Source organism: Leptodactylus fuscus, chromosome 3 (assembly GCF_031893055.1).
Source record: "Leptodactylus fuscus isolate aLepFus1 chromosome 3, aLepFus1.hap2, whole genome shotgun sequence".
Classification (NCBI taxonomy): Eukaryota; Metazoa; Chordata; class Amphibia; order Anura; family Leptodactylidae; genus Leptodactylus; species Leptodactylus fuscus.
The window spans coordinates 66,782,550-66,810,264 of NC_134267.1; positions in this window are offsets into that span (position 1 = coordinate 66,782,550).

Consider the following 27,715-nt stretch of genomic DNA (forward strand, 5'->3'; position numbering starts at 1 on the left):
CAATCATGTAGAAAAAGAACCTAAAATTTGTATGTACAGATAGTAACTAATAGCAGTAAATTCATATGTGTATATGAATGAATGTGAATGGCAGCAATGCATTTTCAGCTCTATTTATATACAGTCCTATGAAAAAGTTTGGGCACCCCTATTAATCTTAATCATTTTTAGATCTAAATATTTTGGTGTTTGCAACAGCCATTTCAGTTTGATATATCTAATAACTGATGGACACAGTAATATTTCAGGATTGAAATGAGGTTTATTGTACTAACAGAAAATGTACAATATGCATTAAACCAAAATTTGACCAGTGCAAAAGTATGGGCACCTCAACAGAAAAGTGACATTAATATTTAATAGATGCTCATTTTGCAAAGATAACAGCCTCTAGTCGCTTCCTGTAGCTTTTAATCAGTTCCTGGGTCCTGGATGAAGGTATTTTGGACCATTCCATTCCAACAATTCAAGTTCCATTAAGTTTGATGGTCGCCGAGCATGGACAGCCCGCTTCAAATCATCCCACAGATGTTCAATAATATTCAGGTCTTGGGACTGGGATGGCCATTCCAGAACATTGTAATTGTTCCTCTGCATGAATGCCTGAGGATTTGGAGCGGTGTTTTGGATCATTGTCTTGCTGAAATATCCATCCCCGGCGTAACTTCAACTTCGTCACTGATTCTTGAACATTATTCTCAAGAATCTGCTGGTACTGAGTGGAATCCATGCGACCCTGAACCTTAACAAGATTCCTGGTACCGGCATTGGCCACACAGCCCCAAAGCATGATGGAACCTCCAGCAAATTTTACAGTGGGTAACAAGTGTTTTTCTTGGAATGCTGTTTTTTTGGAGGCCATGCATAACGCCTTTTTGTATGACCAAACAACTCAATCTTTGTTTCATCAGTCCACAGGACCTTCTTCCAAAATGAAGCTGGCTTGTCCAAATGTGCTTTTGCATACCTCAGGCAACTCTGTTTGTGCCGTGCTTGCAGAAACGGCTTCTTTCTAATCACTCTCCCATACAGCTTCTCCTTGTGCAAAGTGCGCTGTATTGTTGACCAATGCACAGTGACACCATCTGCAGCAAGATGATGCTGCAGCTCTTTGTAGGTGGTCTGTGGATTGTCCTTGACTGTTCTCATCATTCTTCTTCTCTGCCTTTCTGATATTTTTCTTGGCCTGCCACTTCTGGGCTTAACAAGAACTGTCCCTGTGGTCTTCCATTTCCTTACTATGTTTCTCACAGTGGAAACTGACAGGTTAAATCTCTGAGACAACTTTTTGTATCCTTCCCCTGAACAACTATATTGAACAATCTTTGTTTTCAGATCATTTGAGAGTTGTTTTGAGTAGCCCGTGATGCCACTCTTCAGAGGAGATTCAAATAGGAGAACAACTTGCAATTGGCCACCTTAAATACCTTTTCTCATGATTGGATACACCTGGCTATGAAGTTTAAAGCTCACTGAGGTTACAAAACCAATTTTGTGCTTCAGTAAGTCAGTAAAGAGTAGTTAGGAGTATTCAAATCAATAAAATGATAAGGGTACCAAAATTTTTGCACCGGTCAAATTTAGGTTTTATGCATATTGCACATTTTCTGTTAGAACAATAAACCTCATTTCAATCCTGAAATATTACTGTGTCCATCAGTTATTAGATATATCAAAATGAAATGGCTGTTGCAAACACCAAAATATTTAGAACTAAAAATGATTAAGATTAATAGGGGTGCCCAAACTTTTTCATAGGACTGTAGGTCTTGGTGCTGTTGTATTTCTATGACTGCGATAGTAGCTTGGACCTTTTCAAATTGGGATGTGCTGTCTGAATTTTGTGCTTTGTATATTTACAAGTAGAGATCATGCTAATAAAATGAAACGGAAAGAACAAAGAAAAGGGGTATTTTTTTAATTATACAATTAATATGCATTTTTACAAGTAACTGTAAAACCACTTTAACTAATGCAAACTCTACGAGTTCAGTTGTTTAAGTCAATGTACTGTATAGTTGATATGCACAATGTTTTACAGACTTAAATTCGACTTCAAATAGTTCTATCGTGAGTTTCCAATTAGAAAGGTTTTATTTTTCTACACTACAGATTTTGGAATGTTCTTATGAATTACACAATACGAGTCCAGAAACGCCTTATGATTTATAATTGTTTGTACTGAGTCATGGATGACCCAAGAGTGGCTTGTGACTGTAGAACACTAAGATATCAAAATATCATTCAGCCATTAATAAAATCTATATATGGAATATAAAATCTGAGATGGATGTTTAAAATCTAAATTTCTTTTCGATTTACTCTGTTGATTAGTATGGAGCCTCCTACTGACCAATAAACACTATGCCCACTCATAGACTCATTATTTTGTTTGTTCGGGTACATCAAAAACTAGAACAATATAAGCAAATTTTCAGACAACCTTTATTAAAATCATTCTGATTGTGTTTGCAAGTGTTATACAGATTGTGTATATCCATATTACATACCACAAAGAAGCTAGAAGGGAATTGCTAGAGTAGTAATTCCCCAGTAACTGCTGGTGAATCCTGGGGTGAGGGACAACAAGACAATGAGCCCAAAGCTGACCCCCCCTCCTGTTCCTTCCAACTTGCCTGTCCTGTCCTAAGCGAAAGGCGACAACTGGGCGGCAAAACCCTACCTAGATATAGGTGATGACACAGAGCGCAGACAAGACAAACAAAACTAAAAGAGAGGTCAGTTACGCAATCCAAGAGAATAGTCAAAGGTAAAGTCAGAGGTCAATAATATGAGTAGAGATAACAAATCAGCAAGAGTAACAGCCAAAAAGTACAATGTCAATGTGCACAAACAATAAATAGGAAGGAAGAACCCGCCTCAGACCTGATAGAAAGATAGACTATTAACTATTAGAGGGACAGATGGAAACCAAGGTGAAGTAGATGGTGGTAAATCAATTGCCAAGGTGAGGGAATAAGACACTGTTCAGACAACACAAGAAGAACCCAAAACAAGGAATCAAAACCGAATACACCTCCTGCGCTGCAGTGTGTGAGCAGATGGCACAGAAGATTGAACGGGAGCGGACATGACAGAAACCCTGTGTTAAGATAGAGTTTCTAGAGAAAATATCATAAATTGCAGGAACTGGCTGACAACAGAGAGAAGTAGAACTAGATGCTTAACCCTTATACAGTGCTGAGAGATAGATCCCAGACACCCAAACACCTTCACCAAAGCCAGATGGATTTTTGCCAAAATTGGGGCACAAGTTATCACCACAGAAATTGGTACAAGAAATAAACCCTCTACAAACTGACGGGTCATTCCATGTCAAGTGGACCAGTGCTCCCCACTCGACCATCTCCGATTTTGCTGAAAATTTATAAGGATGTACATGCATGTTTGAAACGAGGTTCTGTAAATTTTTAGGGCCAGATATCAAATACCTGGGGCACTGTTGACCTTTCACTGGAGGTTCCACCAAGACCGCGGCTTCAGCTAAGAGGATTTTGCAAACTTTGGCACATAGACATTAGAGTTCTATACTGGCTATGATGCTGAAATTTGACATACTAGCTCAACTTTTGCTGCTAAACACGATAAAATTATTACCGGCTATCACAAATCAATATATCGGCCGCAATTTTGTGTCAAACTAGCTTGAAAATCACGCCGCATGACATTTATGCCAAACTTTGCCCAAATATAACTCAAGACCAAAAACCAATAGTAACTGGTGCTTTGTCTTGTACACCGAACATCTACATGACTTTGCATTGCTGCAATATCATGGTCAAAGCATATGTATTTGTGGAGATATTCACACCCACATATGATGAAAAACGTATAAAATTCAAATTTTACCTATTTTTAGGTCAAATTTCTCAAAAAGGGTACCCCTAAAATCTATTAATTCTGATATCATTGGAAAGAGCACATTTGTCTCTACAAGGATCATCGGGGGTTTTTTTGGAGTCTCTCAGTTTAAGAAAAGAAAAATGACACTGAACATGGTGTTATTTATGCGCGTAATGCATTGATTTTGTTTGATTTTCAGATTCTTATCACGTTCTTAATTTGATTACAGAGTCGTATTGTTGCTAGCAATGTCTATTATAATCAAAAACCTATAAACCTTTTTATTTATGAAAACTTATTATGATATTGCAATTTTGAACATATGTCAAGTTTTATATATGTGACAAAAAAATTTTATGGACACATGACAGGTCACATTATGACACTATACACATGCAACATCACATTATATGATATTGTAATTTTGTCACTTTTTTATATATGTGAAAAACATTTTTTATGGACACATGACAGGTCATATATCAAGACACCATGTACATGTAATGTCACATCATATGGCATCACTATTGTGTATACGTGTCACTTCTATATATTCTTTATATATTGGTAAGATTCAAATTGTATTAGTTTGATTTTCTTGATGCAAAGAAAAAACTTTTTTAGGTACTTCACTTTTGCAGCAATATCGCATACCTTGATTCCATCAGTATCCATTGCTAGTCTGTGCTAGTGCGGCCATTTTGGGAAAGACTTTTTCTGTTAGCGCGGCGGCCATTTTGGGAGTGACTCTCATTGTATGTTTGTCCTCTTGTGACGAATTTGGGGGGGGGGGGGGGAGAGCGGAATAACAGCATCGCTTCTGCCGCTGCTGGCTTCATGCAGGGCAGAAGCATAGCGATGTTGCTGGCATCTGTGCTGGCGTCTGTGCATCTGTGCCGGCGTCTACACTCCCCGGCATCCGCCTCTCTATTACAGCGGATGCTGGGTCTGTATTCACATATGCAAAGTCAAGCGGCGAGATGCCGCTGGCCCTGCGTGCGTGCTCACAGACCAGTCTAGCCTTCACAATGCGAATACAGACCTGCACCTGCTGTAATAGAGAGAGGCAGATGTCGGGTCTGTATTCGCATTGTGAAGGCTAGACTGGTCTATGAGCGCGCACGCAGGGCCGGCGGCATCTCGCCGCTTGGCTTTGCATATGTGACCCCGCCCACCAATGACGCAACAAAGCCGGAAGACAGAAGATTTCACAGCAACGAAGACTGGTGAGTATGCGACGTGGGAATACCCCTTTAAATCATTTTGAACATCATAAGTGGAAGACTGACTTTACTATATATCTATTTGGCTAAAATAAAACAAAATCAGGAAAATAAGTCCTCCATTAAATGCTTAAAAATTCACTTCAAGTTTTTGCAAATGTTGAATTGCCTTTTACATTGGAAATTACCTGAATTTTCCTGACAAAAGAAGTTGATTAAAGGGGCTCTATCAGCAAAATCATGCTGATAGAGCCCCACATATGCGTGAATAGCCTTTAAAAAGGCTATTCAGGCACCGTAAATGTTATATTAAACTACCCCCCCCCCTCCCCCCCCCCCGTTTTAAAATAAAACCCTAAAAAAGAATGTGATCTTACGGATCGTGCACGCTGGGCGGGCATTCAGGGTGTGTCTTCATCTTCATCCACGCCACTTCTTCCTCCGATGTCCTCCGGTCCCGTCTTCCTCCGGCGCTCGCGAGTGGACACTGATATAAAAAAATGGCCTGGGCGCCTGCGCAGTAGCCGTAGTAGCAGCCGCATGCTACTGCGCATGTGCCCAGGCCATTTTTTTTATATCAGGGGGGGGGTAGTTTAATATAACATTTACGGTGCCTGAATAGCCTTTTTAAAGGCTATTCACGCATATGTGGGGCTCTATCAGCATGATTTTGTTGATAGAGCCCCTTTAAACCTCTAGAGAGTCTATCATCACTTCCTCTGAGGTTTTGTATGTGATTAACCCAGAGGTTTCGGGCTGATTTTCACCCCGATTCATGCGATAAGGACTAGCACTCTGCTTCCTCCCTCCTCTCCCATGTTCACCACTAGTTGCCTGAGGCCAGGCTCAATACATCAATATAATAGTAAAGCTAGCCCCCATGATTCAGATAACTAGCAGTGAACATACAAATGGAGGAAACAGAACGCTTGACTCAGGAGTCAGGGTTGGAACCTCTGGGTTCTTCATATACAATTCCTGTATTAAGTAAGAGATGACATACTCTCTTTAGAACCCCGTTAAACTAATATAGTAATATTACATAGCAATGACCTTTGCTACTTGCCTTGTGCTGTGGATTTTGAAGGGCTGATGATAAATGAATCTATTCTACTGTCATATAAATTAGTTGCAGTCATACATAGTGATAAATTAGTTGACTTAAGTTCAATCAAATCATGCAGCGAAGTATAAGGAAACATTTGACATCTGCAGTCTTGGAATGTCACTTGGCTCTGCACAAGATTTCTACTTGTGAAATGGACACTACCCATTTTTGCCAGGTGTTGTGTCATTTTAATACAGATGAGTATTTGCTGTGTGTAATCCTAAGGTTTAAGGCGTAATTGTTTCATTACTGAAGTGAACAACAGGCTTTGGCTTCAGCTGATGGAAAATAATGAATATTGTTTTATAGTATCTTTTTTAAATAGGTTAAAGTTTTTATTAATTTATATTCTCTTATTCACAGTCTTGCTTTATTATATTAAACTCTTCCCGACATCCGTCTTACTAGTATGGTGGATGCCGGGTGTTTAACTATGGCGGCTGCCTGGGAGCTGGATGGCTGCCATAGCCGCCGGGTGTCTACTGGGTTATACAGTAGACACCCAGTGCTAATTCCTCCGGTCAGTGCCTGCACTGACCGGGGGCATTAACCCCTCCGTCGCCTTGGTCAAAGCTGTCTGAGGCACCATTTTCCCGGTGGCGCATGGGAGCCGCCATTTTCCCAGAGATCACCAGCAACGGGCACAGGATCACATTTCCATAACAGCCTTCACAAGGCGCTCCAGCCTGTCATTCACTGGCTTCAATTTGATCGAATACTACGGTATTCGAAATACTCGTACTCGATCGAGTACCACTCGCTGTTCGAGTGTAAAAGTTCGATGCAGAACCAGCATTGATTGGCCGAATGCTATACAGTCGGCCAATCAATGCTGGTTCTTCTCCTACCTTTAGAAGTCTTCTCCGTGCAGCTTCCCCGCGGTGTCTTCCAGCTCTTCCGGCTCTTCATTCACTCTGCCAAGCATCGGGCCTGAGCAGAGCCGACTGCGCATGTCCGCTTGTAGTGCGGGCATGCGCAGTCGGCTCTTCCCAGGCCCAATGCTTGGCAGAGTGAATGAAGAGCCGGAAGACGCTGCGGGGACGCTGCAAGGAGAAGACTGCACGGAGGATCCAGCCCGACCCTCACTCGTGGACTTAGTAAGTATAATTTGATCGAATGTTGCCTACCCCTAAAACGAGCATTTTCCCCCCACAGACTATAATAGGGTTCGATATTCGATTCGAATAGTCGAATATTGAGGGGCTACTCGAAACGAATATCGAACCTCGGACATTTTACTGTTCGCTCATCTCTAATATCTATCACTGGCCTTGGCCGACTACGCTTTACTGTTGTTGCTCTCTGTTATCTGTCACAACTAGTAATACTTGGCTTGCTTCTTTTTGCTCTTCCTAGTCCACTGTTAGGGTAACTGTAGGGAATCTTGCAGCAACCCAGCAGAGAAGAACAGGGAGTGTGGAATGAGGCGACACGGGCTGTGCCACCTACTGTGCCCGCAACGGTGCTCACGCACCCCGAATCCTCCACAAGGCTGTGCAGAAAAAGGGGATTCCTGCAGCTTTTGTCTTTCCACAGGGCACTCCTTGTATGAGAGGGGACCTCTCAATACTGAGCCGTGTGGATGTTGTTCAGGAGATGCCCTGATGGTGATGCAGGAAACGACTCAGGAGCCCAGCGGTTGTAGGGTAAACCAAATAACTTTTATTAAACAACACCAACAGAGGCTCCAGCAGCTTTGCATACAGTTTCATACACAATGTAGAAGACTTAAGAGTTTAGCCACGGCAATATAGACACTGTAGTACTTGACGTACTTTTCTCCACTCCTCCTCTCGTATCACTCCTTAACGCAGCAGATAGGGGGCTGTAGCACAGCTATGAGTCCTTATAGGGAACACTTCTGTACAGTACCTCTGTAGCTCCTAATGGCACGGACACCAATGTATCTCGGGAACCCCCAAAGTTCTCTCATTAACTCCAGGGCAGCCTCCGGTTATACCTTGTAATAAGATGGCTGCTGCTAGAACACTGCTCTCTGCAACAGGGCCTGATCTCCTAGTCCTCTGGATCACTGTACTTCTTGAATTCTTAACCACTGGACTACTAACTACTAGACTAACTTTACTACGGCTGCTAGAGAATATATACCCTTTCCTAGAACCCCGCCCTATGGCCTGTGATTTGTCAAGAGGAGTACAGAATTAAATGAAAGTGCATATGTACAGTGAAATGGCAGACATAATGTTTTCTCCTTAAACACCTATACAGACAAGACAGACAACCCCAGGGTACATGTAACATACACAAAACATACAGCAGCATTGCTCTGAGATGCTGCAATCTATTGTAGGTTCCCGTCAGGGGCGTCCTTGTAAGGACATTACTCAGAGGTTAGGCAGGTACAGTCAGGGAATCAGTTAGGGAAAGTTTCCTAATCCGTTTTTTCCCACATTCCTGGATTTGCACCCAACCATAACTAAACTTAGTCAGAGGTAGCAGGGGTGTCAGGGACTCTCCTTGGCCACGGATTTCCATGAGCTCCCGGTCAGCTCCTCACACTACCCCTATAATTATATATACACATATGGACAAAATTGTTGGTCTTCCTCGTTTAATGGTCACAGAAATAACTTGAATCTGACAAAAGTAATAATAACCATGTTGACAAGCCACAAAGCTCCTGGGAGAATGTCCTATGGAAAGATGAGACATAAATTTAACTTTTTGGCAAGTCACATCAGCTCTATGTTCACAGATGGAAAAATGAAGCATATCTTTAAAAGAACACTGTCCCTACTGTGAAACATTGAGGAGGCTCTGTTATGTTCTGGGGCTGCTTTGCTGCATCTGGCACAGGGTGTCTTGAATCTGTGCAGGGTACAATGAAATCTCAAGAATATCAAGGGATTCTAGAGAGAAATGTGCTGCCCAGTGTCAGAAAGCTTGGTCTTGAGACAACTGGAGTAGTTTGCTCATGAGGCCAACATACTTGTGAGAGTTGCAGAAGTCTCATTGAGAGTTACAGGAATCATTTGATTGCAGCGATTGCCTCAAAAGGTTGTGCAACAAAATATTAAGTTACGGGTACCATCATTTCTGTCCAGGCCTGTTTCATGAGCTTTATTTTTTTTTTTAATTCTGCTGAAGCAAAAAGCAATGTCTGACTTTCATTTGTTCATTTTCATAGAATTTTTATTTATTATTACTTTTGTCAAATTCAAGTTATTTCTGTGACCATTGTGGGTTTTTCTTTCATTAAACGAGGGGAACCAACAATTTTGTCCACGTGTATAATTCGGTTTATCTTACGTCTCCAACGTTTCACTTAGTGATTTTTTAGACTACATTGGAGGTTGTAATAAGTATTTACACATATCGTCATTATTTCCATGATTTGAAACTAACGGTGAAACTCTATACACTAGGTGTTAATTCACATTGGATTTTTCCATTCACCATCTCTACATGCGTTTTGATTTTTAAGTGCATTTTTTCCTCTTAGGTGTATCCTTTCTGTTGTATATTGTGAATTCAATATTATTTTTTAATATTATGTCTATGAATACCCTTGTGTTCCTACATCATTGCTTGTTGTTTTTAACCATGTGTTTGTCTATGTGTGTAAGTGATTCACCTGTGAGTACAACTGTATGACAGTATGATCAGACGTTAGTATACTGCCATGAGTGAGGGACGGATGTCCTGAAACACGTAGGCTTACTAGCTCTGATGTTGTATACACGTGTTTTTGTGAGACCGATGTTCTTTTTCTTATAGTTTTTTCTTTTTGTACCTGGTTATGAATAAAAGTTTTAATCTTACTTACCCTTTTGTGCTGAAGACTGCTTTGTGATTTTCACGTGTATAAGTAGTTTAGAAATAATTTTGGTGGTGGTAGACTCCTTTTAATATATACATACATAAGATGGGGTGTAGATGATTTTAATAAATCAGATCCATGTTAAGTGTTAGAAATAATAAATAAATAAAAGATCCAACTATTTAAGTTATTAATAATGTTGTATATTTTAAATAGAGTGGAAAATATATAGCTGTAAGTTGATGAGACCTTTGGCAATTTGGCTCTTATGAAAGGATTAGTGTGTATTCAGCACAAAAAGAAATTAAATACACATTCATTCAAACAGCAAGAACCACAATGAGCCAGCTGTATTTGGAGTATTGCCGTAGGTGATATTGTCTCAGGAAATAAAATCTATTCTGCAAATTCACACTAAAAGACCTATTTGTTTTTGATATTCTTTGATAGTCTTTTTTTTTTTTTTTTTTTTTTAAATGTAGATTGTGAGGAAATGTAGAATGGGAGGAAATCCACGCAAACATGGGGAGAACATACAAACTCCGTGCAGATGTTCTTCCTGGCAGGATTTGAACCCAGGACTCCAGTGCTAACCACTGAGCTGTTACGTTTGTGTCTATGTCTAGACCCAAAATCCAGACTGCAGACTGCACCGCTAAGGGAACAGGGGAGGGAAACTTTCCCTGACGCTACGGCGGCTAGCTAGGCCCTGCCTGCAGGTAGTGGTCAGCTGTTTCCAAGCTACTCTTGGCCCTGACAACTCCTGGCTCTCTAACACGAAGGCCTAGCCGACAGGTAGGGCGAGAGCTACAAGAGAGTTAGGGACTGGGGACACTAAGGTGGTCACCCCTACTGAAACCAAGGTGCAGCTGCAGACAAAACAGGATGGGGAGTGCTGGACAACAGACACGCAGCACAACACAATACACAACAAGAGAATAAGGAGAGGGACAGTGGAGAGGTGAGGAAAGGGTTAACACAGGACTGGGGCAAAACAAACTGGAACCCAAACCTCACAAACAGCAAGACAGTGGCAGGCAAACAGAATTGTAGGACAGGGCAGAGTGGAAGTGTGGAGGGACAAACCAGACTCACACACAAGGCAACACTCACACCACTTCCAAGTCAGCTGAAGTTCAAAAACTCCTCCTCCTCCTCCTCCTCCTCCTCCTCCTCCTCCTCCTCCTCCTCCTCCTCCTCCTCCTCCTCCTCCTCCTCCTCTCCTCCTCCTCCTCCTCCTCCTCCTCCTCCTCCTCCTCCTCCTCCTCCTCCTCCTCCTCCTCCTCCTCCTCCTCCTCCTCCTCCTCCTCCTCCTCCTCCTCCTCCTCCTCCTCCTCCTCCTCCTCCTCCTCCTCCTCCTCCTCCTCCTCCTCCTCCTCCTCCTCCTCCTCCTCCTCCTCCTCCTCCTCCTCCTCCTCCTCCTCCTCTCCTCCTCCTCCTCCTCCTCCTCCTCCTCCTCCTCCTCCTCCTCCTCCTCCTCCTCCTCTCCTCCTCCTCCTCCTCCTCCTCCTCCTCCTCCTCCTCCTCCTCCTCCTCCTCCTCCTCCTCCTCCTCCTCCTCCTCCTCCTCCTCCTCCTCCTCCTCCTCCTCCTCCTCCTCCTCCTCCTCCTCCTCCTCCTCCTCCTCCTCCTCCTCCTCCTCCTCCTCCTCCTCCTCCTCCTCCTCCTCCTCTCCTCCTCCTCCTCCTCCTCCTCCTCCTCCTCCTCCTCCTCCTCCTCCTCCTCCTCTCCTCCTCCTCCTCTCCTCCTCCTCTCCTCCTCCTCCTCCTCCTCCTCCTCCTCCTCCTCCTCCTCCTCCTCCTCCTCCTCCTCCTCCTCCTCCTCCTCCTCCTCCTCCTCCTCCTCCTCCTCCTCCTCCTCCTCCTCCTCCTCCTCCTCCTCCTCCTCCTCCTCCTCCTCCTCCTCCTCCTCCTCCTCCTCCTCCTCCTCCTCCTCCTCCTCCTCCTCCTCCTCCTCCTCCTCCTCCTCCTCCTCCTCCTCCTCCTCCTCCTCCTCTCCTCCTCCTCCTCCTCCTCCTCCTCCTCCTCCTCCTCCTCCTCCTCCTCCTCCTCCTCCTCCTCCTCCTCTCCTCCTCCTCCTCCTCCTCCTCCTCCTCCTCCTCCTCCTCCTCCTCCTCCTCCTCCTCCTCCTCCTCCTCCTCCTCCTCCTCCTCCTCCTCCTCCTCCTCCTCCTCCTCCTCCTCCTCCTCCTCCTCCTCCTCCTCCTCCTCTCCTCCTCCTCCTCCTCCTCCTCCTCCTCCTCCTCCTCCTCCTCCTCCTCCTCCTCCTCCTCCTCCTCCTCCTCCTCCTCCTCCTCCTCCTCCTCCTCCTCCTCCTCCTCCTCCTCCTCCTCCTCCTCCTCCTCCTCCTCCTCCTCCTCCTCCTCCTCCTCCTCCTCCTCCTCCTCCTCCTCCTCCTCCTCCTCCTCCTCCTCCTCCTCCTCCTCCTCCTCCTCCTCCTCCTCCTCCTCCTCCTCCTCCTCCTCCTCCTCCTCCTCCTCCTCCTCCTCCTCCTCCTCCTCCTCCTCCTCCTCCTCCTCCTCCTCCTCCTCCTCCTCCTCCTCCTCCTCCTCCTCCTCCTCCTCCTCCTCCCTCCTCCTCCTCCTCCTCCTCCTCCTCCTCCTCCTCCTCCTCCTCCTCCTCCTCCTCCTCCTCCCTCCTCCTCCTCCTCCTCCTCCTCCTCTCTCCTCCTCCTCCTCCTCCTCCTCCTCCTCCTCGCCCCAGAAATCGTCCCATAGGATAATGACAACGACCAACACCTGAAGTTCGCTCCAGAGAACTTCAAGCATACTCTGAAAGCCAATACCAAATGCAGAAACAGAATGGACTAATGGCATGGAAACCACCAGAAGACTACAGAACCCCGGATCAAATCCCCACCAGAGAAATACACATTTTTATTACCAGAATACAGGTCATGACATGAGCTACCGTGTTGCCCCCCTATATATATATTTTTTTTTTGTCTTTTTATGCTAGGTTCACACCTGCATTCGGGTGTCCATTTGGGAGGTCCACTTGGGGACCCCTCAAACGGAAACCTAAAAGTGCTTTAAAAAGCAGTTACCGTCAGAAACCTGCAGACCCCACCTGGTTTCTACCTAACAAGGGTGGAAAAATGCTATGAGAGAAGTCCTCCATTTTTAAAGCTGAATGAGGAACTGAATTCCTGAGCGGAGACAAAGCGCAGGTGTGAACTTAGCCTTATAAGGTTAACAAGAAATTTGTTTACAGTGTTGCCCATAGCCACAGGTTGGTAACTGCATGGAGCAAAGTACTAAATGGTTACATATAGGCATAAAAGATGGCTAAAAAAAAATGACACAGGCTAAAATTAAATTTTTAAAAGCATATTAGGTTGTGTGAAAGAGAAGAATAAATGTTATGATAGTGCCTCTAGAGAAAATATCGAAAATTGCAAAACTCCCTGACAACAGAGAGCAGTAGAATTAGCTGTTTAACCCCCTCCCCATAATAGCCTAGCATTTTTAAAGATGGTATTTGAATATGTATAGCGGAGACCCAGAGCTAATGCCTGTGATCATAGTTCATTCTAATCAAGGGCATTGCATTGCGTTGTGGCTCCCCAAACTAAAAATGCCCCCCCTGGCCCCATACCTTTCTGGTTGCAGGCTGGCCCCGATGCACAGACATCGCGGGAGCCATTCTATTGAATTGGCAGCCAGAAGCCTTAGGCCGGGTTCACACGGAGTTACGTGCCGCGAGATTTGGCACGTAGACGCCGCGTGACCCTTTGCGTGCCGTACACGCTCCCATTCATTTCAATGGGAGCGGGGAGCGTATGCGCCGCGCTAGTTTGCGGCCGTGAATAAATGCACGGCCGCAAACTAGCGCGGCGCATACGCTCCCCGCTCCCATTGAAATGAATGGGAGCGTGTACGGCACGCAAAGGGTCACGCGGCGTCTACGTGCCAAATCTCGCGGCACGTAACTCCGTGTGAACCCGGCCTTATGAAGGCTTCCAGGCCTGCAACAGTAACATAGAAAAACTCCCATAGACAGATATACAGTCTATGGGGCCTGCAACCAAACTTCTAAAAATATTTTTCCAATACAGTGATTGTAGTAGCAGAAAAAAAAATAATAATAAAAAAAAGCCAAACTATCCATTTTTTTTTACTGTTTCGCCTCTGATAAAAATTTGGATTAAAAATGATCAAAGCAATAGATATTCCTCAAAATGGTATAACTAAAATGTACACCTGTTCCAACGGAAAAAAAAGACTCCCTATGCATCCCCGTACATAGAAGAAAAAAAAATCACAAGTATCAGAATCTAGTTACTTTTGGAAAAAAAAAAAAATTGATTTAAGTTTTAGATTTTTGTCAAGGTGTTAAATTGTAAATAAAACTGTATAAATTTGGTATCCCCGGAATCAAACCAAAATAAAAAATACAGGTGACAATGCATTGTGGCTGCAGAATGAATGTCATAAAAAGTCGCACAAATGCAATGTTTCTCCAGTTCTACCCCATTTTGAATTTTCTTACAGCTTCCCAGTACATTGTACAGAATAATAAATGATACCATGATCAAGAACAATTTAACCCGCAAACATTGAACCCTCATATATCTCAGTGAACGGAAAAATAAAAGAGTTATGGGCAGTGGCGTGACTAGGAATGGCGGGGACCCATGGCGAACTTTTGACATGCCCCCACGACTGATACCGAAGACCCTGACCGACTGATCCCTCTCCCCTTCCCACATTCCTGCATGCACTATTATGCCGCATAGTGGCGCCTGCACACAGTATTATGCCCCATAATGGCCCCTACACACACTATTATGCCTATTATGCAACATAGTGGCCTCTGCACACGGTATTATGCCCCATAGTGGACTCTGCACACAGTATTATGCCCCATAGTGGCCTCCGCACACAGTATTATGCCCCATAGTGGCCCCTACACACACTATTATGCCGATTATGCCCCATAGTGGCCTCTGCACACAGTATTATGCCCCATAGTGGCCCCTACACACAGTATTATGCCCCATAGTGGCTCCTGCACACAGTATTATGCCCCATAGTGGCCCCTGCACACAGTATTATGCCCCATAATGGCCCCTACACACACTATTATGCCTATTATGCAACATAGTGGCCTCTGCACACGGTATTATGCCCCATAGTGGACTCTGCACACAGTATTATGCCCCATAGTGGCCCCCACACACAGTATTATGCCCCATAATGGCCCCTACACACACTATTATGCCGATTATGCCCCATAGAGGCCTCTGCACACAGTATTATGCCCCATAGTGGCTCCTGCACACAGTATTATGCCCCATAGTGGCCCCTACACACAGTATTATGCCCCATAGTGGCTCCTGCACACAGTATTATCCCCCATAGTGGCCCCTACACACAGTATTATGCCCCATAGTGGCTCCTGCACACAGTATTATGCCCCATAGTGGCCCCTGCACACAGTATTATGTCCCTTAGTAAGCCCTGCACACAGTATTTTGCCCCATAGTGGCCCCTACACACAGTATTATGCCCCATAGTGGCTCCTGCACACAGTATTATGCCCCATAATGGCCCCTACACACAGTATTATGCCCCATAGTGGCCTCTGCACACAGTATTATGCCCCATAGTGGCTCCTGCACACAGTATTATGCCCCATAGTGGCCCCTGCACACAGTATTATGCCCCATAGTGGCCACTGCACACACTATTATCGGCCCCTGCACACAGTATTATGCCCCATAGTGGCCCCTCCACACACTATCGGCCCCTGCACACAGTATTATGTCCCATAGTGGCCCCAGTACACAGTATTATGCCCCACAGTGGCCCTTTTACCCAGTATTATGCCCCATTGTGGACACCCATGAACAAATGAGACCTGAACATCAGTTTTATTAACAAATCAGGCCTATAGTCAGACTTGCTCTGTCACTAAATTTACTGTCATCCATCCGCAACCCCGTATCTGCAAATGTCTCCCCTCTATGACCCCTCTCTCTGACTGCTGTCTTCTCTAAGTGATATACATCTGTAACTGACTTATACAGACATGGGCAGCTGGTATGTGAATGGATGCAGTTTAGTGATAAGCAGTGAAAATTTTAATAATGTTCAATTGCTTAAGTTTATGTGTACATTTTTTTTCTGCCCTGTTACACAGCAGTCTAATGTTATTGAGTTTACCGTATTTTTCGGACTATAAGACGCACCCAGGTTTTAGAGGAGAAAAATAGGGAAAAAAAATTTTCAGGCAAAAAATGGTAAAATATTTAATATATGGGAGTTGTAGTTTTGGAACAGCTGCAAGACCACATTGACAGGTGACCCTGCAGCTGTACGGGGATGTATAGGGCGTTTTTTTTGTGGGGCCAGGTGTACTTTTTAGTTATACCATTTTGGGAAATGTTTATTGCTTAGATCACCTTTTATTTAATTCAGAGGCAAAACAGAGAGAAAAAAAACGGCGGTTTAGCACTTTTGATTTTGACGTTCACTGTACATAAAAATATTAGTAGACAGGGCATTTTCAGACACAGGGATACCTAATGTGTATGTTTCACAGTAATGTTATACTTTTATATGTATTCTAGGGAAAGGAGGTGAACTTTTATTTATTTTATTTTTTATTATATTTTTTTTAAGTGTTTTTTTTTTTTTTTTTTTTTACTTTTTTTTATTATCCCCCGCCTAGGGGGCTTGAACCTGCAATCATTTGATTGCAAGTCCCATAGACGGCAATACAAGTGTATTGCTGTCTATGGGAGATTCTATACATTACTATCGCGGAGTGTCATAGACCAGCCGCGATAGTAATATATATCTATGACAAGCCTGGAAGCCTTCATTAGGCTCCCAGCTGTCATCGGAACAGGTCGGCTCCTGCAGCCTCGCTGTGCAGGAGCCGGCCTGCATCACTAAAGGTATGGGGCCGGTGGGGACCGGCCCCGGGGCTAACTGACTGCGGAGGAGGAGCGGATTTGCAGTCCCAGGCATCTGCTGTAATAGACCGGCGGATGCCAGGGAGTGTCTTAGCTGCCGGGGCCTGCAGATTGTCACGCTCCTGCCGCTGAAGAAAACCAGCGGTGGCAGTAGCGCGGCCATGCTGTAAATCCGCTCCTCCCCCCACATTCGGACTATAAGACGCACCCTCATTTTTCTCCGAAATTTTTTGGGGAAAAAGTGCGTCTTATAGTCCGAAAAATACGGTATATACCTATATCATGACGAATAACTATTTACCATAAATGTCCAGTGTAAAAGCTTAAAAATCAAAAATGTATATGGTCCCCATTATAAGGCAATGAAATCTCTTGGATAAAGGTTGTATCTTCCATAAAACAAAGCTTACGTCATGTCATAGCCTATGTCATAGTTTGCTGTTTAAAAAATATGCAAATCTATTCTCCAGGACGTAATTAGGAGAACAGTGCACTCTGTATGCCGCCCCTCTAGAGGGCAGCATCCTTAACATCATGCATGACTCAGTTAAAAAGTCTACTATCATGATGCAGATTTAATTGCCAAATTAGTATTTCTATTCCAAAAGGAACAGATTCCCAGCTATGGACAGCGCTCTATCGGCCTATTGGGCCTCCTCAGCATAGCGCAGGGATACTGATTTGGCAGAGTGAGAGACAATAGACCAGGGTCAGGGGATAATCGTACACATCAGGGAGTTTGCTGTTATAATAGAAGCCATGTTTTTTGCATTAATGGCTTGCTAAGAAGTGTATGAGATACAATCAATGTTTTACGTGTATCATAATTGCATTGATGTGTACAACCAACCAATGCTTACAGTACTGTGCATGTAAGCCCATGTTCACACTTTTCAGTTTGTGGTTCTAACAAAACTGACAGATGTAGACAGCTCACCCTCTGTTTGCTTCCCCCACCATTCACTGCAATGCTTAAAGCTTTCTTCTGTCTTGTTTGTTATTGTTTATATGGAAGATAAAGTCATGCAGAAAAGCAGACATGATGTGCTGTATCATCCTTAGTATTCAATGATTTAATGGAGCATGCCTCTTATGTGGTATTCACACTTGCGCCCTTGTCCACCCGTGGGGTTTCCATCCTAAGCCCCAGAGAAACTGGATAGGGGACGGCTTGTCAGTGATCAGTTTTAAAACCCATTCATTTGAATGGGTTTTTAAATCAAACCGCTGGTGTCCATATGCAGCCTCTCCATGGTGAAATCATTTTTTTGCACGGATACAAAGTCGGACATGCAGGACTTGTCGGACATGTGGCTGCCAGTGGCAGAAGTGTTGTAAGGGGTTACATGCTGCTCCTAGTGGGGCAGGGATGGAAAAGAGTTAAATGACACTACGAAAGTGGCGTTCTCAGCTAAGGATCTCTCATTGCTCCAAAATTCACATGCCTCTGTAGCAAAACCAGACTCACGTGTGGGAGTATTGGTGGGCCACCAGGATGGTAGTAGTGTAGATGGAACGGCAGGGGTAATGTTTATATAGGCCCACACTTTAGGGTGCATGGACATGGAGTAACGCTCCGCTCATTCAGACACGTAAGCACATGTCAGAGTGACCGCTGTAAAACAGAATCCCATTGATTTCAATGGGTGTCGGTCTTACGCACACTACACATTGAAATAAATGGGTTTAAAAGCCTGCCATTGATTTCAATGTGTAGCGCGCGTAAGACCGGCACCCATTGAAATCAATGGTATTCTGTTTTACAGTGGTCACTCTGACACATGTTTACGTGTCTGAATGAGCAGAGCATTACTCTGTGTGCATGTACCCCTAGACTGCATCTTGTCATCACAGCAGGTATATTTGAGCTAAACTTTGGCTGTATGTGGTGGCCGTAATCTCATGGATTAAGGAGGTAAATAGAAGTGTTTATGTGCATAATCATATGATCATTGACCTCTACATGCAGATTGGCTATCGTCTGAATGTAATGGACAAGATATTAGGATGTAGTCTAACATTGGAAGCGCTTAGCTGAAGTTTCTTTTGACTAGAGGTTACTTGATATGGAAATGTTGAGAAACGCTGTTGTAGAGAGTTTGCAGAAATAATTTTTTATATAATTTTAATATTTGCAGATCATACTAAACTCTGTAATCAACAGAAAGGAGAATCATGTAATATTATAGCGGGATTTGGGGTAAACAGAGATGTGAATGGACAAATGACAACATTTAATGTGGATAAATGTAAGGTCATGAAACTAGTTTTATAATAATGTAAGAAGTTTGGGTGCCATAAAACAGAATTGACTGCATTGATGAGCAAAAAATCTAAACAATCAGTGACAGATAATTGCTGTGAAGAGAAATAAAACCAAGGAGGCATCCAAAGAGGTGTAAATGTATGTGATGGGCATAAGTATAATTTTCAAGGGGGTATGGGTTCGAGAGGCGGGGCTATCACTTACAGACCATCCCAGCATGTGACATGGGTGCAGCTGTTAGGGGTTAATTAACCGCACTCACTCAATCCTACACTCACCCTTCACTTAAGCTATAAATTGAGCAGAAATAACACCCTTAGAACAATTCACACACCCAGATACATACATGGTGGTCTGAGGATCTGTAGAGCGTACCGGACCACCATTAAAATGCTTTAATACCAAGAGGTTCAGTTCTTATATTATGTTCTTGTATTATGGTTAGAGCTGAACAGATCAATTTACATATGGATTGAAACAGTATATATGTATTGTGTACAGCATACAGCTTTCTGGTTATATAAAAAGTGACTCATGGAATAAGTGACATCACCTCTGCCATCTTCTTTATAAAGCTGAATATCTGAACGCTCGGTGCACTGAATTAAATATTCATTTAGTCTAATAAAATCCAGTCCCCAGCAGTCTCTAAACGTTTAGTAGGGCTCCAAAAACATATTGTATTTTCCGCATTTCTTGGATCGAGGTATTTGATGGAAAAGAAACAAAGACAAAAAAAGGAAGGTTCTGTACTCATCTTAAAGCCAAGTGTGTCTCATCACTGGATCATATTTATTCTAAGTATTTCAAGTTCTGTTTATTTTGTGCAAGGCAACGTAAGAGCAAAATCTATGGGAGAGTGATATCAGGGAGACAAACTGTTATGGAACAAAGATTTTTATGAACATTGGAATGACAAGTGACATATTGAGAAGCAGAGAAGTAATATTTAATTCATCAAGTTGTCATGTAGCAAAACTGTACAATATTTTATTGGGGGATAATATTGCACTTTAAAGGGACACTATCATTTGGAAATTGTGTTTTTATATAGTGATATGCCTGAATAACCTTTAAAAAGGCTCTTCAGGTGCTGCTAGTGGATTTTGAAAAGACACCCCCACCCAGTTTTTTTTTTACATATTGGTAAAACCGATATGCAAATGAACCTCTCTGTGCACCCTGGGCATCCCCCAAGCCATTGTGCAACCCCCTGCGTCATAGCTTTGTAACGCCCCCTCCTTTGCTTGCGCTCCAAGATGCCCCCTCCTTCGTAGGTGTAACAGTTTCCATTCTCTGTAGTCTCGATCCCTGCACTTTGAAATCTCAGGCATGCGCAGTAACACTCCCTTCTGAGCGCTACTGCACATGCTCGGATGCCATTTTCTTATGCACTTTCTTCCATTGTCCACAAGAAAATGGCACTCAGGCATGTGCAGTAGCACTCAGAAAGGAGCAGAGTCCTGGTACCTTCTGAGAAGCAGAGACAGAGGGCTGTGCCACTGCGCCCTTCAACAAATTGCCATATTTTTTAAAAATCTGTCTACCCATTCAAAAAAATATGACCCATGGAAGGTTATATGTAAATTACCTCTGTGGTAACCTTTTTTTTCTTCAAGTCAAATAAAAGTTTAAGTCCAACTTGGAGAATAAAAGTTAATTTACATATATTTATATATGTAACAATATATGTATATGTGTTATATTTACATATATTCCATGGGGGTATATCTTTTAGGGTAAGTTCACACTGAGTTTTTTGGTCAGGGTTTTGAGGCCGTATTCGCCTCAAAAACCCTGACTAAAAAGACGGCTCCCTTCGAAATCAATGGGAGCCGTTCAGGTCTTTTTTCCGGGAGACCCCCGGAAAAAAGAAGCGTGATGCTCATTCTTCAGGCCAAGTCGCCTCAATTCGGCCTGAAGACACTCCCTCCTCTGGACTAGGCCCATTCATTTGGGCCTAATCTGTAGCAGAGTATGTGGCTGGATGCCGGTATTGAGATGCAAAAGATATGAAGAAAATGATGAGAAGAAAGATGTGGGTGGGCACTCACCAATCAGTAGACGGCATTCTCTTCTTTAATAAAAACAAGTCCTTTATTAGGTATACATAAAAAGTTCCTCAGGGAGGGAGTGATAGCATTATTGGCATTACTGGCATTATTTATATGGGGAACTAGCTGTGCCGTCTGTTTCTTTTTCTTATGTCACTTTTTTGCGATAGATATGTATTGACATCTTTACTTAGCCGCCTAGTGAGCTGCGTGAAACATTTATACAGCTACTGTAAATGGACATTACCCTCAAGCGATATTTAACTGTTGTATTCAACTCTACACTTACTATCTTTATAATAGTGCTATTGGGCTACGCCATGTTTACCAACATAGATACTAGTCAGTTATATAGCAAAATTCAGGAGCCAGGGTGTATTTTTGGCACCGAGGCAGATTTTTTTTATTATCACAGCAGTAACAAGCTCTAGCAGCCATGATTGTTAGGACTCACTCACCCTAGGACTGATTGTTTTTGGTGTTTGCAAATATAAATGTATTCAGCACAGCTTTGCCTTTTAGCCAATCCTCCACATGTGTAGTAATCTTGAATCTACTCTAAGTCCCTCTGTCACCTGGGACAGATTTTGAATTCAAACCTTCAGGTTAGCCCCAAGCTCTAGATTTTGAGGGTCCATTCACACGGAGGAAAATGGTGAGGAGCTTGGTGTGGAATTTCAGAGCTGAAAAAAAAGCCTTCCATTGACTCCAATGGGTTCCTTTTTAGCATAAAAAAGAACCCATTGAAGTCAATGGGAGGCGCTTTTTTCAGCACTGAAATTCCACATCAAATTCCTCACCATTTTCCTCCATGTGAATGCAATCTAAAAATCACAATAAGGCCAGGCCCCACGGGCCGGAAATGCTGCGATTTGGCTGCGGTGGAAACCCGCAGGAAAAATCGCGGCGTTTTACAATACTTGCAAACTGGATGGGATTCATAGGAATCCCATGCCCACTTTGTGGAAAAAATCACAGCGCGGACATGCTGCGATTTCCAAAAACGTTGCGGTTTAGAAAATCGCAGCATGTCAATTATATCTGCGGAAATGCCGACGGCTTTCCCATAGATATAATTGTAACAGAAAGTCCGTGGAGGAAAACTCCGTGAACTTTCTGCTCAAAGTGCTGAGGGAAGAACTGCAATGCGTTCACACCGCAGTTGCTCTCGCAGCGCTTTAGTGCAGCGGTTCTGGCCCTTAAGGCCTTAGCCTAAAATAGTGGAAACTCACTAGAAAATGTTACTACTTATTGTAGATTGTTATGCATCAAGTAAATATACTTGACAGGTGACTTAGGTGTCTTAAATGAATTTTAATCTCTTACTGATATTCCTAATTTTAGCTTTTCAAACCAATAAGGCTCCATTCCCACAGAGTAATAATGTAAAAACGTGTCAGAGTGAGCGCTGTAAAACACAATCCCATTGACTTCAATGGGTGCCGTCTTACGCGCGCTACACATCGAAATCAATGGATTAAAAAGCCTCCCATTAATTTCAATGTGTAGCGCACATAAGACGGCACCCATTGAAGTCAATGGGATTGTGTTTTACAGCGCTCACTCTGACATGTGTTTATGTTACTCCATGGAAACGGAGGCTAAAATTGTTTTCTCCTCTGTGCTATGACAGCAGTCATAACTTCTTTTTTTTTTTGGTTCATCAGTGTGACTGTATGACACCTTGCATTATATGGAACAAGTTATATTTTTGTAGGAACCAATGACATAGCAATTATGCATTTTTATTTTTTAATAAGAATAGTTAGTAAGGGAATTTTTCTTTATACTATTTGACTTTTCTAACTATTTTCTAAACATTTTGCTGTAAAACCACTCAGATGCCATGGTCAACATTGACAACAGCATCTGAGGGGTTAAGGACTTTTCTAAGTTTTTAGAAGATTCCTATTAATGTGTATACTGCTCAGAGAAGGAGAGTGAGGTTAAAGTGTAACTCCATTTTTGGTTTTTATGTGCTATTGTGCCAGGAGGTGCCATGAACATTTTTGTATTACAAATTTTACTTTTGTAATATTATTGTACTTAATATCTATACCTATCTAACTTTCTGTTTAGTAAAAAAAAAAAAGGCTGTAAGTTCTGCTTTAATTTCTGAACGTCTTCCGTTCTCCCAGTTATCAGGCTAGCTAATTCAATTGTGTTCATTATGGCAGAGACAGGCAGTCTCTGTATGTAACACAGAATGGAGTTGCTGCTGCCTGTACTTCATAGTCCAATATTGTGCATATAGGACTTGGTTCTAAGGCTATTGCTGGACACTTCCTGCTTGGCCTGAAGAAGACACCCGCCCGGGGTCGAAATGTGTAGCCGTTTTAAGCTGTTGTTCATGTCCTTGGAGCAATAAAACAGAACCAATTCATCTTAACCTTGCATATCGTCATATTTATTTTTCAAGTCTATTACGGATTTTGCTGCCTTTAGCGCTCTGCCAGTTCCCGGTTTTTCTATATATCCTTTCCATTGTGCATATAGTGTTATTTGAGGACCTTTGATGACATCACAGGCCCTTCAGCCGCCCCATAGGATCATGCTATGTGGTGGGCGGAGCTAAATGCTATTTTTTTGGGGGGGTGGAGCTAAACGGCAGGTTGCATGTGAAACCCCGCCCACCAAATGACACAAGACACCAGGAAGAAAGAAGATTTTACAGCAGTGAAGGCTGGTGAGTATATGACATGGGAATACCCCTTTAACAAAAATGAAGCTCAGATTTCCCATTGAAAGCAATAGGGAAAAAAGCAGCCCATTCATTTAAATGGGGAGCACATGTATGCTGGCTCCCATAGAAATGAATGGGATCTGCTATGTACGCACTGATTCTGAACGTGTTTTACGTTCAGAAAGAGCTTTGCGTATACTCAGTGTGAATGCACCCTTCTAAAAAGAGGTGAAGCTTTCATGGTTTTAAATCTAGAGTTTAAACTACAGATGTGTCTTTTCTATCCTTTCCTCTTGGCTGGACATGTGCAGATATGTGTGGGATGGCCAGGCTTTCAGAACAACATGATTATGTTGCAAGGTGTTATGCTATATGTCTCCATTCAGCTGTTGTGTTGCTCACTGAAGCCTAACATACTGAGAGATTGCACTGAATTGGTTTAATATAACTTAACCCCTTGGCGACCTATGAGGTACTATTACCTCATGGATGTCTGGTGCTTAAAGGTGCTCTACCGCTGGATTTTTGTTATTTTAGATCAACAAATGCCTAAATAGCCTTTAAAAAGGCTATTCAAGTCCTGCTAATCATTTTATTCAAGTCCTGCTAATCATTTTATTCAAGTCCTGCTAATCATTCGTTAAAAGACCTCCCGTTTTAAAGAATTACCTTTTAAACGTATATGTAAATGAGCCCTCCGTGCACTGTGGGCGTTCCCGTTCACCCTTCACATCACACTCTGTTCACACCCTCCTCTGTGGTTCTTGTATTTAAGTCCCTCCTCCTGCTTTCAATTCACAGCCTCTAACTGGCTCTTCCCTGCTAGTGGCACAGGAGCTGTGATGATATCACTACTGCTCTGTGATTGGCTTGTCCCTGTTATGACGTCACTACAAGGTCCTTCTAAGTGATTATGCAGAGCAGGGGCTGCATACATAATACACCCATTTGCAAACACATTAAATGCACATATACATATGCATTTCAGACACATACATACAGACATTACACAATACATACCCACATTACACGTCAGAGTACTATTTTGAAGGCAGATTGAAGTCATCTGAAAAAATTCTCTTAGGTTCCCAAATATGTTTCTGCTCCCTGGAGAGTAGGATACTGACACACAGAGATAGCTTCAGTATCAGACAGGCCTATTCTGATGAGGCAAGCACGAACGCTTTATTTCTACAGATTTAGAATATGAAACAGATCAATTGGTCATGTAGAAATTGTCATCTCCCTTATGCAGAGGATCATCTGCTAATCACACATAGATGCATATGAATTGCGTTATCTGCGTGTTACATTCACATATGTAATTACATACACATTACCAACCTACACATACACACACTGGGGGAGATTTCTGAAACAGTCCAGAGGACCAACCACATTCAGCCTAACTCTGCTCTGGTTGAATGTGGAATGGGATAAAAGTCCTGTTCTGTTTACTTCATTGAACAACCTCATTAAACCAGAATGATAGGTGATTCCTCAGGCAAGTCCGACAGGAGTGGAGGGGTAGGGAGTAAGCACGCACACCAAAGTATGGTCTTGAACAGTTTGTTAAACATGACGCGTTTCGGGCACCTGTCCTTTTTCAAGTGTAATAATACAAACTATAAAAAGAAGAACAGTCCAATATGGTAGCAACATATTAAAATCAATTAATATATACAAATTTCCATCATATAGATACTGACACATGCATCTTCAGATCCACAACACATGATCTGTGCCAAAGTTAATCCCATACAATTGCAATATAGACTTCAATATTACCTTTATATTATAATATTGAAGCCTTTATTGCAATTGTATGGGATTAACTTTGGCACAGATCATGTGTTGTGAATCTGAAGATGCATGTGCCAGTATCTATATGATTTTGAAAGATCACACTGGCTGACGATGGAAATTTGTATATATTGATTGATTTTAATATGTTGCTACCATATTGGACTGTTCTTTTTATAGTTTGTATTACACTTGAGAAAGGGCAGGTGCCCAAAACGCATTGTGTTTAATAAACTGTTCAAGACCATACTTTGAAGAGTTTAGTGTGTGTTAGTGAGCTCATTTCAGGTCAGTTCAAAAAAGGATTTTCATGGAAATATTGTAATAAAACATTAATTTTAAAGTCTATTTCCACTTATTTTGAGGTATTGCCTTATTTAAAATAGTTACCTAAATTGTCAGGAAATGTGATGTCCTATGACAAAATGGAGGTCATTTTTGGATTCAGTGCACCAAATAACATAAAGATTACGTGCAATAACCAAAACAGCTCTTGAAAAAAATTTTTTTGCAGACCTGTGTAATCAATAACATAAGGACAGAGATTAGCATAACAGTGGCAATATCACCATGACCAACGGTGGAAACCCTGCATAGGATGTAACGCTCAGGCCTAAGAAGAAGACTCAGAGCCCAGAAGCGTCTGATATTCACCAGAGCATTGGTATTCCAACACTAAAACTAGGTTTTATTGAAGACTTCAACTGTGTTGTGCAGGGAAGAAGTGAGGTTTTCTATACGCATGATCTGATTGACCTTTAAAATCCAGAGGGGTTGATGAAGAGGTTCAACTCTCCTCCAAAAAATCGAAGTAGTGAATGCTCATAAGTTTGCACCAAAGACTCGCAGTGGTGGAGAAGAAACAAAACAGGGCCCAGATGATGAGATGTCTCTGTAATTTGCAAAATGATCCATTTAACAACATCCCAAAATGTGGACAAGACAGAACAGGATCAAAAGACATGAAGCATGTCACCCTCTTCCTGCCCACACCTCCCGCACATTGACGAAACTGGGAAAAACATGTCTAGCTTCGTGGGAACCCTATAGCAACGGGACAGGATCTTACAACTGGCCTCCTTGTAGCGGGAACTGACAGAGGCCTCATGGGAGAAGCAAAAAATAGGTCTCCTATGCTCTTGGGAGAGGGAAAGGGATAAATCTGCCTTCAATTTCAACATAAAGGGTGGAACAAACCTTTCAATGGGGTCAATCAGGAGTTTATAAATGAGAGAGAATGGTGGAAGAGGCCATCCCCCACACAAATTTGCTCCAGAAGCATGTGTTCAGACCTATTTTCTGTTGGGGTCAGTAGTGAGTTCAGAAAATAGCAAAGTTGCATATCACGCCAAGCATCAAGGGGAGACAAATCAGTCAGGTGTTGAGTGTTCGGTGCCGTTCGCAACCCAGAGTCATCTCGGAAGTGGCATGCTCGATAAACTCCCTGATGATGCTAATCGCAAAACACCCTATCTAAAATTCCCAGCAAGAACTTAGTGTTATGACCTGGTCTTTGTGGTTTCAGCCTGTTAGGTTCAGGCGTAGAGTGTCTGAATAGCATTCGGCGCATGAATCATATGAGGAACTGCAGGGGAATGTTCACACTGGGCATGCTGTTTCTGCAGTAGCGCTCAAGCATGGATCACGTGATGAGTTGCCTTGTGGATCAGTGCTTAGTGTGTTTTTGTCTCTGAAGGGGTTAAGTCCTCTGCAGTGCTGAAAGCTTACAGGTTGTGGGTGGTTCTGAGTCCTGCTCTTTCCTATTTAAATCCACTGTGCATGCTATCAGATGCCGGTCTTAAACTTAAGCTTCCTATGTTCCAGATATGGTCTACCTACCTGAAGCCTTCTATCTCATCTGCATTGAGTCCTGGTCCATTCAGCTTCCTTTGCTGCCTTTTGATACTACCCTGATATTTTGCTAAGTATTGAGCTCAATTATCCAAACATAGTTGTTCTGGGTGCAGTGAACCTTAGTCTTATTTTATATTTGGATATTTGGATTTTTTGTAGG